This window comes from Oculina patagonica, chromosome 6 (assembly GCF_052425735.1).
Source record: "Oculina patagonica isolate OP01 chromosome 6, crgOcupat, whole genome shotgun sequence".
Lineage (NCBI taxonomy): Eukaryota > Metazoa > Cnidaria > Anthozoa > Scleractinia > Oculinidae > Oculina > Oculina patagonica.
In genome coordinates this window covers 4,832,570-4,846,572 of record NC_135763.1, presented here as the reverse complement: position 1 = coordinate 4,846,572, position 14,003 = coordinate 4,832,570, and the positions used below count along the sequence as shown (strand labels likewise).

At 37.8% G+C, this 14,003-nt stretch overlaps 2 long non-coding RNA genes across 2 annotated transcripts in view; both read right to left on the bottom strand.

The window, feature by feature from the left end:
* LOC144656179 (uncharacterized) overlaps window positions 1–13,714 on the bottom strand; it is a 55,660-nt gene extending 41,946 nt beyond the window's left edge. Inside the window, exon 1 of the long non-coding RNA XR_013571272.1 lies at window positions 13,644–13,714. This is a non-coding gene — a long non-coding RNA (uncharacterized LOC144656179). The remainder of the gene's footprint in view (window positions 1–13,643) is intronic.
* LOC144656546 (uncharacterized) lies at window positions 12,888–13,760 on the bottom strand. The gene is made up of 3 exons (XR_013571319.1): window positions 13,664–13,760; window positions 13,356–13,446; window positions 12,888–13,050 (listed from the first exon to the last, which is right to left on the bottom strand). It is a non-coding gene; the product is annotated as an uncharacterized LOC144656546 (long non-coding RNA).
* Window positions 13,761–14,003: the final 243 nt, after the last annotated feature.

Below are 14,003 nucleotides of genomic sequence, written 5' to 3'. Positions count from 1 at the left end.
TGCTGGTCAAGGGGAACGCAGGCTCTGGGAACGAGATTGGGTGCTATCTTTCCAAGCTCACGGATGTATGGGCTGAACGCATGCGCAGAAGACTTACAGACTCAAATCTTGCTCGAATACAAGAAATCGACATTTTCAAGATGGCGTCCAGTGCTAAACACCAAGATGTAAGATGACAAAAAGTCGCTTCGTTCAGGTCATGATCAAAATCTACTTTTGTAGCCTCGATGAGAAGGAAATATTCTAACACTCAACTGCACAGATCTGGACAACAAGTTCTTTTACATGGCGACAATTTCTAACAGTCGATCGACGATCGGCTACATGCCGCCGAAAACCCTTCCTCCTTTCCTAATAATGTATTTTACATATTAAAAACCCGCAGCATTTAAGTTTCATAAGTTTTAATTTGAGCTCGTAAATGAAGTACTTGACCCCCAAAATTGAAATTTACAAATCTAATTCCCGAACGATTTTAACCTTTGCATGACTGGTTAATTTTTCGTTTCAATGAACAGTTTCTTCAATGCTCATCATGGTACAATATATGATGTTTAAAGCGAAATGATATAAACACATGTGTTTAAAAAACAAATGAACAAACAAACAAACAAAAACAAAAAGGAAAAAAATAAGTTTAAAAAAAATTTCCTAGCGGATCGGAGGCTCGACCCATTGCCCTTCAACATGTTCAGATCTGCTGGCCGCAAACGCGTTGAGCCGGCCAAATGGCCTTCTCATTGGAATTAATGTACGCAATCACTTATAAACTAAAGCTCGGGTAAATTCTGAATACATAGTCATGGCAAACTTTCGCTGAAGTGTTGAAGTGATTGTTTCTTTTTTTTGTCTTTTTTCGGATGTAGAGAGCTGAGTGGAGTGAACCGAACTGTGGAAAGTTCAAAATGATTTCTTTTGGCAAATCGTTGTACGTAAAAGATTGTGATATTTTATTCTTGTTTCATAATTTATTTTCCGAGTTCAATGGCTCATAGCCACTTTGATTGATGAAAGCTAGAAATTAGCCCTATATTTTCCTTGCTTGGCAGGTCACTGCGCTGCATTATGTGAAATGCGTGATAAAAGTTCCCCTACTTTTTCGCCTGACCTATTCATTAATAAAAGCATTGAAAGCATTGTTGGAAACATAGTTGGAAGAATTGTGTCACTAAGTCAGTTTCTTTCAGCAAAGAAATGGAGAGAGACGTTTTCTAGGAGTGACCAACAACTTACTTCTCCTAATAATATTGATAAAGGTCTTATGCGCCTACTGGCGCATGAATATTGATAAAGAATCAGGCATATAGGTCAAAAGAGTTAAAAAAATTACCAGCGGACTGAAACTGTTTTGAAATGAAACATAATGTTCCCTACTGGAATCACCTTTCTTTGACAAGGTTTATTAGGCTTTACGTTTATCGGTAACCAGAGTTTCTAGTCACTCCATCCGTAGGTAAAGGGGCGGGTTGGGGAGTTCCTCTGTCAAGTTGAACTGACAACTGAGTAGGGGCAGAACGCTGGTATCTCCCACCATTTTTCCTAAAGGATTTGGAATAGCAATCAGTAAAAAAATTATGTGTAAAATACATCAATTTTACCAAACCAAGTAGCTTTACCAAGCACCGTGCGGGCGTTCTACCCACTGAGCTACAGACAAATGATGAGCAAGGCCATTTACTTGGTTCATATATGGTACGCGTCCTGCATACTGCAAGGATCAGAAATGTCTATAGCATACTCTATTTGTTTCCAAAACGAAAAAAAGTGCCAGATGATGATTATCTGAAGTTGACAAGAAATAAGATTTGTAATGTAGCTATTGATTAAAACCTCTCTTGCTAACTATAAGACTACGTGTTCGAGTTTTCTATCGCTCATAGAAAACGAGGGCGAGTAGTCCAGTTGTTTTAGTAGAAACTCTAAAGAATTACAGTCCAAAGTTTACAATTTACAGTTGCATAAATTGACCCTGCTGGTGGTACAGATCATAGTAAAACGGCGAATTTACGATCTGATTTGACATTAAATTTAATTTTTGACCAGCCTAAAATTGGAAAGCTGTTCTTTTGAGGACCGGAAGCTCGGATGGCAGCGAATCGAGGAAATATAGATGCGGTACTAGATTCTTTGGTTTTAAAGTTGCATGGAATACATACATTCACATCTAATGTGAAGAAATGAGTGAAGAAATTTGAATAATTTTACTGGCAAGCTGTAATCACACAAACAGCGGATGGTAAGCCTGTGGTTTGAACAGCAGCCACCTCGGGAATTCGAAAAGGTGGTCGTAACAAGAGAAAAGGTTGCTTACGAGTATTGGCTATGCGGCGACCACAGACTGAAACAATACAGGCTGATCGCTTCCCAGAGCTTTTAGCATAAAGCTTTCTACTTCAGCCTTATGGCAACAGTCTTTCTCCAGCCGTAAATCATCAGGTGAACTTTTATTTGTGAGATCTTTATCAACCGACATTATTAGGCATTAGAATCAAGCCGCTGTATACGTGCGATATATTTGAGCCGACTTTACTTTTTATAGAACATGAAGAACGATCTTCTATTGGTAAATGTTATATTACGGTAAATGTGACCAAGTTGCATATACTTGTAGTAAACTGTTGACCAATACAGATCAGAACCTTTTGACTCCATAGGCGTACGGGCACTTTCGGACCTGGGTGGGGGGGTATGGGGGGGGCGGCGGAGACCTTATTGCCCGAAAAAAAATACATACGTTGAAAGCCGAATAAAGAGGCATATAAATTGGACAACAAAACGTGCATTGAAATAGTTGTGAACAAACCTTGCCTACTTGCTTAAAACACTTATTAAAAGGAAACTACAGTTCTTTAATTCATTTCGTGGCGTTGCCCGAAGATGTCAATGCACTGTATGCATTTCTTTTGAAATATTTTATTAATTCACCCTTAGCCCTGCCCTTAGCTAGTTCAGCAAAAATTAAAGTATTTTGGGGGAGCCAATTAACATTGCCCCCCCCCCCCCTCCCACTTGAAAGTTATACAAAGGCGGGTGAAACATTCAGGGGTAAATGGCTTAAAACATTTCGTTAAAGTTTTTAAGCTAGCCCGTTGAACTAAAAATTTGAGTCAAAAACATTAGCTTTTTTGCATATGTAACAGCTTTGCTTCAAGGTCTTACACTAGCTGGATCCACTGCGCGCAAACGCTCAAGCTATGGAAAATCCTAACATCTGGTCGCCTTCTCCAATTTCCTAGTCACTTCAAAACGATTGCAATTGAATCAAACTGAGGGTCACGCAGTATTTGCCCGTAAAATCTAACACGATAATAGCAATTTGGGAGAGGAAACGAAGGCAGATTAATGAGAAAACAAGAAGCTTGAGAAGCTTAAGAAGCTTAAAATCGGGCGCTTAATAATTAGCTATCTGTTTTGACTTGAAAGGCAGGGTACAGTACAGTAAAAATCACTGGAAAAACAGTCACTTAAACCTATTCTGAGCGGGGGGGGGGGGGGGGGGGGGGGGGGCTTTTGAGGCCCGCGCTGACTTTGGACGCTTATAACTTTTTCAAGATTCAACCAAACGCTGCCAAACTTTGCGCGTTTATCTAAAATTTATCTCGCAATAATTTGGCAGGATTAGTTATTGTGCCAGTAACTTGAATCACCATGGCAACGTCGTTTTGACAGGCTTTTTTTTCCCAAATTTGAATTTTTCGTGTTTCTATTTAATAATGAAAATCTGGAATGTTTTCAAGATTGCATTATTACTTAATGACATAATGGTCTCAATTTATAAAAATATATTTCGCACGGCAATACAAATGAACGATTGAACTAGTCGTCTTTTGTATTTTTGGACGATTTTGGGGGATGTCTGGGAGGCGATAGTTTTTCTCAAAGGATTAGTAAAATTTAGACAAATAAGAAATATTGGAGATAAAAAGTTAAAAGTTAAGTTTGAAGTTAAAAATTGGTGGACGGACACCAAACAGTCTCCTGACAACCCGGAGTGCTCTTGCGAGGGGGTCAACTGTTTGGAGGTGTTTCCATTCTTTTCTTCAATCCCTTCTTTAAATCTCTTAAAGTTCCATTCAAATTCAGGTAGAACCCCACCTTAAGTTTTGTTCTTGTGAGAAAACAACAGAAGTCAAAGGTTGTGTGATATAACCAAACATGGATTTTAATTTTCGCTCCCTTTCCATCTCCTTAGCCTTTCACCTAGGGCTTTCCACAAGTTGCTCGGCAACTTTTTGGCAACTTTTAATATTTCGAGCAACTTTATCTCCTTCGAGCAACTTTATCTCCTTCGAGCAACTTTTTTCCTCTCGAGCAACTTGTTACATTTTGTGCAATTTCCAGACCGAAGATCTCCGAAGATTATCCGAGTGTTGTTCAAAGGGCATACGAACGTTTCCGAAGATTTACGAAGTTTCCCGAGGATTTTCGAGGAACATCTAAAGACGTTTCAACTTTCGCCTCATTCTGCCGTCATCAAACATAACGTCATCGATATCTTCGCGATTTTTCTCAATTAAAGAAAACCTTGTTATTTAACAAATTTTCTCCTTAATATGTTATTTAGATACTTTTTTGCTGTAAAATTGCAGAAAACTGCTTAGGAATCTAACCCTCAAAGGGAAATTAGCATATATTTAGAGAAATTCTCTTGATTAGAAGCAACGTTTTGGATTTTTTTGGAGCAACTTTCGAGCAACTTTTATTGTCAGAAGCAACTTTTTTGAATTTTTGCAGCAACTTTAGAGCAACTTTTTGAGAAATTACGGGCAATTTTTTGGGAAATCTCGAGCAACTTGTGGAAAGCCTTACTTTCACCCCCACCTGTCCCTCCCTTTCTACTCTCATTCAATTTGATGTTTGTTTACATTTCCTAACCAAGTCAGTATCGTACTAATCTTTGCCAAGCAATCAGATAATACCAGAAATTTGCCTTAATTTTGATCTCCCATACCAAGACCTTAGAGTATAAACCGCTAATAAAACAAAACACACTTGATAATAATTCTCTACTTTTATACACCTTGCAGTATTAACGTACTAACGAACTTGATAACAAACCCCATGTCGTACTAATGATTTTTACTGATCAACATAGAAAATAAGCTCACAATGGTTTGTTCCCAAAACGTTTTTTACTATACAGAGGGTCTGTATATTGACCTGTAACTTGTATACCGTAATGAAAAATTCAGAACGAACCGACTTCTGCCCGCTACCATGATATCATGTTGAAACATTAGCTCGTTTGAAACCGTAGCAAAATCGTTAGAGACAGACAAGATACAGCCGTTTACTGGCAGTCTTTGAAAATCCTGAATTTCGTCAAAATGAGCCAAAATAAAGTTTTAAAATTTCCTTTATCAATATGGTTCTTATCTTTTTATTCAATTCTATGAACTGCTTTTATGCAGTACTGTCCACAAAGATTTCAATTTCCTCAAAGTTTCGGGACAAATGGATACAAAATATTTCGTGCAGAATGTAATTTGATTAAGCGAATGTTTTCACGTCTATAAATACTTCAAGCAGTGAATGAAAAACCGTTTTGTTTTCATCGATGAGAACCACTTTCAAATAGTTTATGCATAAAAAATAACAATCAGATCAGAATACAATAATTATTTATGTAAGGTCTCGCTATTATGTCTCGGCAGAGATACTTCTTTTTTGCAAGTTCAAATGTATGCAAATTTCGTGTGAAATGTAATTCGATTCCATTGTCTTGTTTACAAACTCTTTCTTAAGAAAGTTGTATTTTCGTGAATAAAACCCATTGGCCTGTTTTGTTTCCCTGATCATGTTTGTCTGTAATTTTTACAAAACATGTGGTCTTTTTTTCGGAACTAAGTTGTACAAAAATTCCTATTTTGAACGCAGATGTCACTTTCGGAATTTCTCATCTAAAATTCAATTGGTATTTAATTATAATTATTCGAAGTTTTCATTTTCAAGTCATCTTTTCATTCGATAGCTTTACTGATCTCTTAAAAAAATTCCATTAAAGTTCACACCAATACTGTACATTGCCAATGTTTAGCTGACGTCTTGAGAACTGTCTTACTAACGTCACCAGTCAAATCTAAAATACATCCAAACCAAGTTGTGCAAACATTCTACTCTTTGTGACAGGCGACTTTGACGCCCCACTGTGCGGAAATGAAAATAGACATACTTCTTGCTAAATATATAAAAAATAGTTTTAAAGTGGAGTCCGCCTCAAAAAAATGTACCGCCAGATCACACTGCTATTTGTAGAAATCAGCAAAGCGTCTAGTTTCAAAGTTTCCCACAAAAACATTGCGTGACATGAATGACGTTATCCCTTTTATTTACAAAAATAGCTTCAACTTGTCAAAGTTGTCAAAGTTACAGTTTCACAATGGTGATTATTAGTACTTTACCCCCTTAAGTTTTTTTCTCTGTCCTCCCGCCGAAGCAAAGAAGAGAACCAGATTGCAGATTAGCCCAAAAGTCGACCCAGTGTTCCTACAACGATTTACTGTCAAAACTGAAATGAAACTGATTGGCCCAGGCTATCCCCGTCATTTTTAGCCGACAGGAGACTATCGTCTAGGACGACCAAAGGGTAAACTATAAATCGGCCACGCCCGATTAATAAGTCCTTGACGGTTCTTGTCGTTTTTCGGTGTCTATTCATCTTCGGCATCTTTCTCATCCACCTCTCGTTCTGTCCTGTGTCTGTCATCACACGAAAGAAAAGCTGATTCTCAAAAAATCTGCCACAAAAGGAAATTGACAAAAACAATATGAAAACCATATATCGAAAGTTTCTTATTCTAAAATTTTATCATACGTCTTAATTCAGAGCTACAAAGAAGTTCCTCCTTTTGAGTTATTGATACTGTTCTTACAGTACCTCTTTCCACTAGCGAAATTTTACAAAATTCCTTCGCGGCGAAAAGGTAGCGCGAATCCAGAACAGACTCCAATCGAGAGTGGGTTAATTCTAGATTACTATTAATTAACTATTACAACATTCATTTTTAAAATAGTTTCCCAAGCCGACTAAGCTAACTAAACGTCGAGTGTATCTTTCAGTAAACAAAACATGCCGTTATGACGCCGGAAATCCAGCTCACGCATACTATACCCCGTGACTCACGCAAACCTCCGACTTACGTGCTACTACAGTCATTCCTTTCTAAACATTTTTTTTTTGACCACCACCGTACCTTTCTACCCAAAAAACTCATGAAACCGCCCGGTTTTAACCTGTTTTAACCTTTCAAAAATTAGAGCGTTCGAAACTAAATAAGATCCGTAATCACAAACAACATACAGCCGTTTACCAGCACTCTTTAAAACTCCTGAAACCCTTCAAAATCAGGCAAAATAAATCTTTGAAATAACCTTTATCAATGTTTCTTATTTTTTATTCAGTTCTATAAAATGCCTTTCATACACTACAGTCAAACAAGAATTTCAATTTCCTCAAAGTTTCAAGACAAAAGAATAACAAATATTTCGTGCACAATGTAATTTGATTAAGCCAATATTATCACGTCTAAAAATACTTCAAGCAATTCAGTGAAAACCCGTTTTTTTTTTCGTATCAACGAAAACCCTTTTCGAATAATCAATTCATGAAAATAACAATAAGATCAAAAGGAAGAAAGGAACCTTTCTAATTATTTGAAGACTTTCAAAGCCGTGATATTATGCATCCAATCCGCGATAAAATTTAATTACAACAAAATCCAAGTTCTCATTTTGAAGTCCATTTTTTTCAGTTGATACCTTTATCCAACTTGTGAAAAATTCCATTCAAGTTCCTATTAATACTGTACATTCCCAATGTTTTGCTCAGGTCTTCAGAAGCGTCTTACTAACCAAATCTAAAATAATTCCAAAACATGCTGTACAAACATTCTACTCTTTGTGACAAACGACTTGACGACCAATTGTTCAGAAATGAAAATCGACACAGTTCTTGCTAAATAAAAAAAAAAAGTTTTACGGCGGAGTCAGGCTCAAAAAATATACCGCAAGATCACACCCCCATTCATAGTTAGAAACCAGCAAACCATCTAGTTTGCTAAAAAAAACACTGCGTGACATCAATGACGTTACCTTTTTCATTTACAAAAATAACTTTAACTTGTCAAAGTAAGTGCAATTTCACAATGGTGAATATCAGTACAGTATGGGGCCCAGTTCTCGGCCGGGTCCAGTTCTCGGCCACTTTGTGTTTAACGCGTTTTTTCACACTCCAGTTGAATTAAAAGAAAAAGGTATTTCCTTCAAACGATAGACTGATTCATGTACGTTAAGTATCTTGAGTTTGATCGTTCAATTCGATATAGAAAGCTCACACGTCGAGTTTAGGCGGAGGTAGGTGAATTTGCATTCCCGAAAAATTTGTTTGTTTACGGCTCCTTTAAATTCATGGATGTAGTTAAATTCGTATTTTATCCAAAAGCCCCCACCATACGAGCTAATTTTTGGCATGTGAAACGTAGAATAATTCAGCTTTCTGCTTTAGTTAACTTTTCGTTAAACCGTTGTATTTTTTGGTCTTAATTTACTTCGAAATTTTTTCTTGCGACGTTTGCGTATTTGCCAGTTCTCGGCCACCCTGCTCGCTATCACAGCTTAGCGTTTGGTTTTTAATATAATTTCATCTGCTGCTGCCAGAATGAAAGAAATAAATGTTTTAAAAATAAAGTTCAATCTTATCTCTAAGTTTTGAGCTGACTCTTGTCTTGTCTATTATTTCTACAACACCTAAATCTTTCAAGACCTTTTCACTGCAAAATAAACCATCTAAATGCACGGGTCACACAATGCGGTTTTGCCAGAACCTGCACATAGGATGGATGGATGGATGGATGGATAATCTTTATTTAAAACACGGTCAAAGTCATCAGCTCACAATACAACAATCTAATTATAATATATATACAAGAAAGAGGGGAAATATAAAAATATATGTACAAAAATAAAAAGCTGCTTTCCACGAATGCCGTGCCCTAGAGTACTCGTTCAATTAGTTTTTTAAATTGCCCAAGGGACTCTGCTTGTCTTACGTTAATAGGAAGACTGTTCCACAAGATGGCGCCACTGTACGTAAAGCTGTTTTTGTAATAGTTAGTGCGCGGTAATGGAACATCGAGTTTGTTTTCAGAGTCCCTTAGGTTGTACGCGGTTTCTCGTTTTTCAAATTTAGATGATAGGTAGTCTGGAGCCAACCCATGCAGAGACCTGTAAACCATCGTGGCTCTTTGAATTTGCTGCTGGCGAGCTAGATTTTTCCATCCTAGAATTTCAAATAAATCACCAGCGTGCGCGTCATAGTTTGAGAAGGTCAAAACACGGGCTGCTCTATTCTGTAGCTTTTGTAGCTTGTTTTGCAAAGTAATCCCACAGTTTCCCCAAACAGTACTGCAGTGGTCGAAATGCGGTTGTATTAAAGCTCTGTATATTAGGTGTAAGGTTGCTTGAGGGACCAGGTGCCTTACTCGTTTTAAGGCCCCAATCCCAGAAGCAATTTTCTTTGTTAGTTTCTCGATATGACTACTCCAATACATACATACATACATACATACATACATACATACATACATACAAATTTTATTAACCCATCCCTGATGAGGCTTTTCAGAGTTAAATAAATACATATACTTAAACCTATAAATACATATTGTAAATAAACTATGAATATAATAAAAATAAAAATTAATTAACCTAAGAATTCCGTTAAAAGTAGACGCTTTAAGAATTGTTTAAATTCTCTCTGGGATTGGCAAAGTTTAAGTTCGGGTGTCAGAGAGTTCCAAAGACTAACAACCAATCAAGTCTGTCGTCGATGATCACTCCAAGTGATTTTGCAGACTTGACCTGGCTAACTTGAAAATCGTTTATTGCAACTTTCGGGGAACCTGTAAGATTACTAAGCCTCTGCCTAGATCCAATAAGTATAAACTCGGTTTTAGTCATATTTAGAGTAAGTTTGTTTGCTCTCAGCCAGTTGTGAACGTTTTCTAGATCTTGGTTTAGGCGTAACTGAATATTGTCTGTGTTGTCACTCGCGTATGTAAGATGGGTGTCATCTGCGTACATCCTTGGCTCACAATTTGAGAGACAATTCGGAAGATCGTTTACATATAATAGAAATAGTAGTGGCCCTAAAATCGTTCCCTGGGGGACACCACAACATAATGAACAACTACTGGAGAGCGAACCATTGATAGAGCACATTTGTGTGCGGTTTTCTAAATATGACCTAAACCATTGGTGTGAATTACCATATATACCGTAATGACTTAATTTAGACAAAAGGATCTCATGGTCAACTGTGTCGAAGGCCTTTTTTAGATCTAGGAAAACAACAGCATTGATTTTGCCGTGATCGATATTATATGCCCAAGTGTCTGTGGCCTCGAGGAGAGCCGTTACAGTTGAGTGAATGGCACGAAAACCCGATTGGTGTTTACAAATGATATCGTGTTCTTCTAAATAAGCATATAGTTGGTCATAAATAATTCTTTCAAACACCTTGGCCACAATGGAGATCACAGAAATTGGGCGATAGTTGTTAAGGTCGTTTCGATCGCCTTGTTTAAAGAGTGGGGTAACCCTCGCGCATTTCCAATCGTCGGGAAATATACCTAGACTTATTGATTGGTTAAAGATATCACGAATAGGAATGCATATGAGATCTGCGCAGTCTCGGATGAGCCTAGCAGGTATCTTGTCAAGGCCAGTTGCCTTTGACTTGTTTAGTTTATTCAAAAGTGAAAGGACCTTATTTGTACTGGTCGGACGGAGCTGGAACCGTTTGTCTGTGCTGGTGAGATACTTTTGATAGTTGTCATTTTCTAAGGGATCAAAGTTACTGGCAAGTTTCGGACCGATGGTGGCAAAATAATTGTTAAATTCGTTTGATATCTCCGTTGGGTCAGTAACAGACACCCCGTTTACTTTTAGAGACGTAACTGATGTTTTCCCAGATTTTCGTGAAGTTAATTCGTTAATGGTCTGCCAGGTCTTCTTAGAATCACTAACATACTCGTTAAAACTATTTTGATAATAGACTTGCTTGGCTAATCTAATTTCGGTATTAACTGCATTACGTTGTTTTTTAAATTGCGTCCAATCATTGGGATCACTGGTTTTCATTGCTTTAATTTTTAGAAAATCGCGATGACGCATCTGTTTTTTTAGTTCGGAGGTAATCCATGGGGAACTGCGTGAGCGAACACGCATTGTTCTCAGTGGAACATGCTTGTCGACAATCGAAAGAAACAAGCATTTCCATTGTGACCACATTTCATTGGGATTAATTGAGTTATATACCGGATCCCAATTTTGTGACGCAACATCATTTCGAAAATGATTTCGATTGAATTTTCGAAAGTTCCTATAAGTTATAGTATTGTGTCCACCAGATATTCCATTAACGGATAATTTTCTGTAGGCAAAAACTAGGCTATGGTCGCTAATACTGATATGACAGACTCCCGAGCATACAATCTTATCAGGACAATTGGTGTAGATCACATCAATTAAAGTTGAAGAAGTCGGAGTTATCCTCGTTGGTTCAGTTATAAGTTGCTGAAGTCCATAAACATCCATGATGCAACTAGGCGCGTTAATGAGGCAACTAGGCGCGTTAAAATCCTTCTTTTCTAAAGTAAAACAAAGCCTCATAAAAATAATTTGGGATCGATATAACATAAATAAGTTTACAGAGTGATTTTATGACTGTGAAAATTAATTGAGCATTTTTTTTACAGATAATTACGCACAAGCTTTTTAGTGGCTGAGAACTGGGCCAAGGTGGCCGAGAACTGGGCCCACAAATGGAGCTTTTATTTTTATTATTGCTCGGGCAAATTAATTTTTGACCGGTCGATAGCTTTACACCAAAAAGCTGAATAATGTAGCTAGCTCTGGGAGAATTTCAAGTTCCTGCGGTTCTTCTGAGGTAAGAAATACAAGTTTACGTCAAAAGTGGCCGAGAACTGGGCCCCATACTGTACTTTGCCCCGTAAGCTTTTTTCTCTGTCCTTTCGCCGAAGCAAAAAAACACAACCTGATTACACATTAACCAAAAAGTCGACCAAGTGTGCCTGCAACGATTTCCTGTCAAAACTAAAATGAAAACCATTGCGGTATGCGTCACCCGTAGCGGTTTTGTAGCAACCCCAAGCTATCCCCGTCTTTTTGGCCGACAGAAGACTATGCTCTAGGACGACCAAAGGGTAAACTATAAATCGGCCACGCCCGATTAATTAGACTTTTGAGCCACAAATTTCGGTATACATTTCCAATTCTTTTACTGTTGATGTAATTGTTACATCGAGATTTTTCGGCTTATTTTCTACATTTTTTCTTTAGGCTTGCTGCCGAATTCTAAGCATTTTGCACGAAAAATTTCGGCACTGGGGGGCTGCAGCCCCCTCGCACCCCCCCCCCCCCCCGCCTCGTACGCCTATGATTGACTCGTCGCTTACAAGAGTTTTACGTTCAGAAGGAAAAGACGAGTTTGGTTATTTTTGAAGGTGGTCGCGGGCGCTTACAGGAGCTTTTTATTGCAGAGTTGACTGACAATTCAAACGGAGTTTCATAACGGTGCTCAATCGTAGCTAGAACTGGTTACTTACGAGAATGGTCGCAAGAGGAACTTCGACTATACTTCAAAAATTTTCCTGCCTTCATGATGTAGGTAGGATATGACGTCACTATAACTTAGCAACGCCTCGGACAAAAACTGCAAAACAAAAATAAATACATGTAGACCACAACTTCATCCAAATTCTTTATTGTTTCGTCAGTAGACATACAATTGTTTCTAAGCAAGTGATTACATTTTTTATGTTTCAGGGTGCACTTCAACTGCACTTCATATTTAACTTCTTAGTGAATCAAATCACGTTACGTTCAGTGCTGGAGGTTTGCAATTCCTTTTCCTCTCCAGTCTTATCCCAGTCCGCTATCTTTTTTTGATCTTCCCACCCGCCCCCTGCTCCATTTCCTCTCTCTGTGAGGCGACCTCGCCTGTGACGCCTTTTCATGCCGCCTGCATTACTGTGGAACAGAAAAGAGGTTACCGGTAAGAGTTTCCGCAAAACTTTCACAACTCATACATCAGGGCAACATACCGCTCGTTTCTGACTAAAAAGCAGAAAACTTTATTCGAATTACTCAGTTGACTGTAAAGGATAGACTGTACGTTTACATCATCATTTTGTCCTAATATTTCGATGTATATAAAGAGAAGCTAGACTAATCAGGGCAAGTAACCTTGGAAGAAGCAAGGTGTTTTAAAATGGAACATCGATTTTTTAGTTGCTCGTCACTGAATTATTATTTTATTATTTAACTTTACTCACCCGCTGTTAATGACCAGCGCCATAAGAAAACACATTGCAAACAGCACAGCAAAGAACTTAGCTTGGTTCATCTTTGTCTGGAGTAAGTGTCCTTATAGGATGGTAAATATATTTAAGGTTGAGTAAAGACACACTCAGAGGTTTTTTTTATGTTCAAAGTTATCATGTTAAAATTGTCAAATCTCGCTTGGGTTGTAAGCTAAATTAAGTGGACTCTTTTAAACTGAAGGTATCATTCAAGGTGATCAATATTTTTTCTTGTGAAACAGACGGAACATGCTAACAAACCTTTATTGCCTTTCCCAGACCTTTGCTTTAGAAGTTGCCCCTAGAACTCCAGTTCCACTTCTGTAGTGAACGTTCAAGTGTCTCTTTTTAAATGCGTTTCTTTTCCGAAAGGAAAGCTTTTAAGCAGGAAAGCCACAAACTTGATAAGGACGTATCAGGTCCCATGTGAACATACGTCGTGCATAATTTTAGTTTGATAAAAAGAGCTGATTAACTCATTAGCGGGGATTGAAGAGGAATTTGACCAGAGCGATAAATACATGCTTTTTCTTCTGTTTTGCTCTCTAAAACGGAATAAGACGTCTGAACCTAATAATATAAGTTAGCGTCGTAAAATGTTCACCTATAATTAAAGTCTCT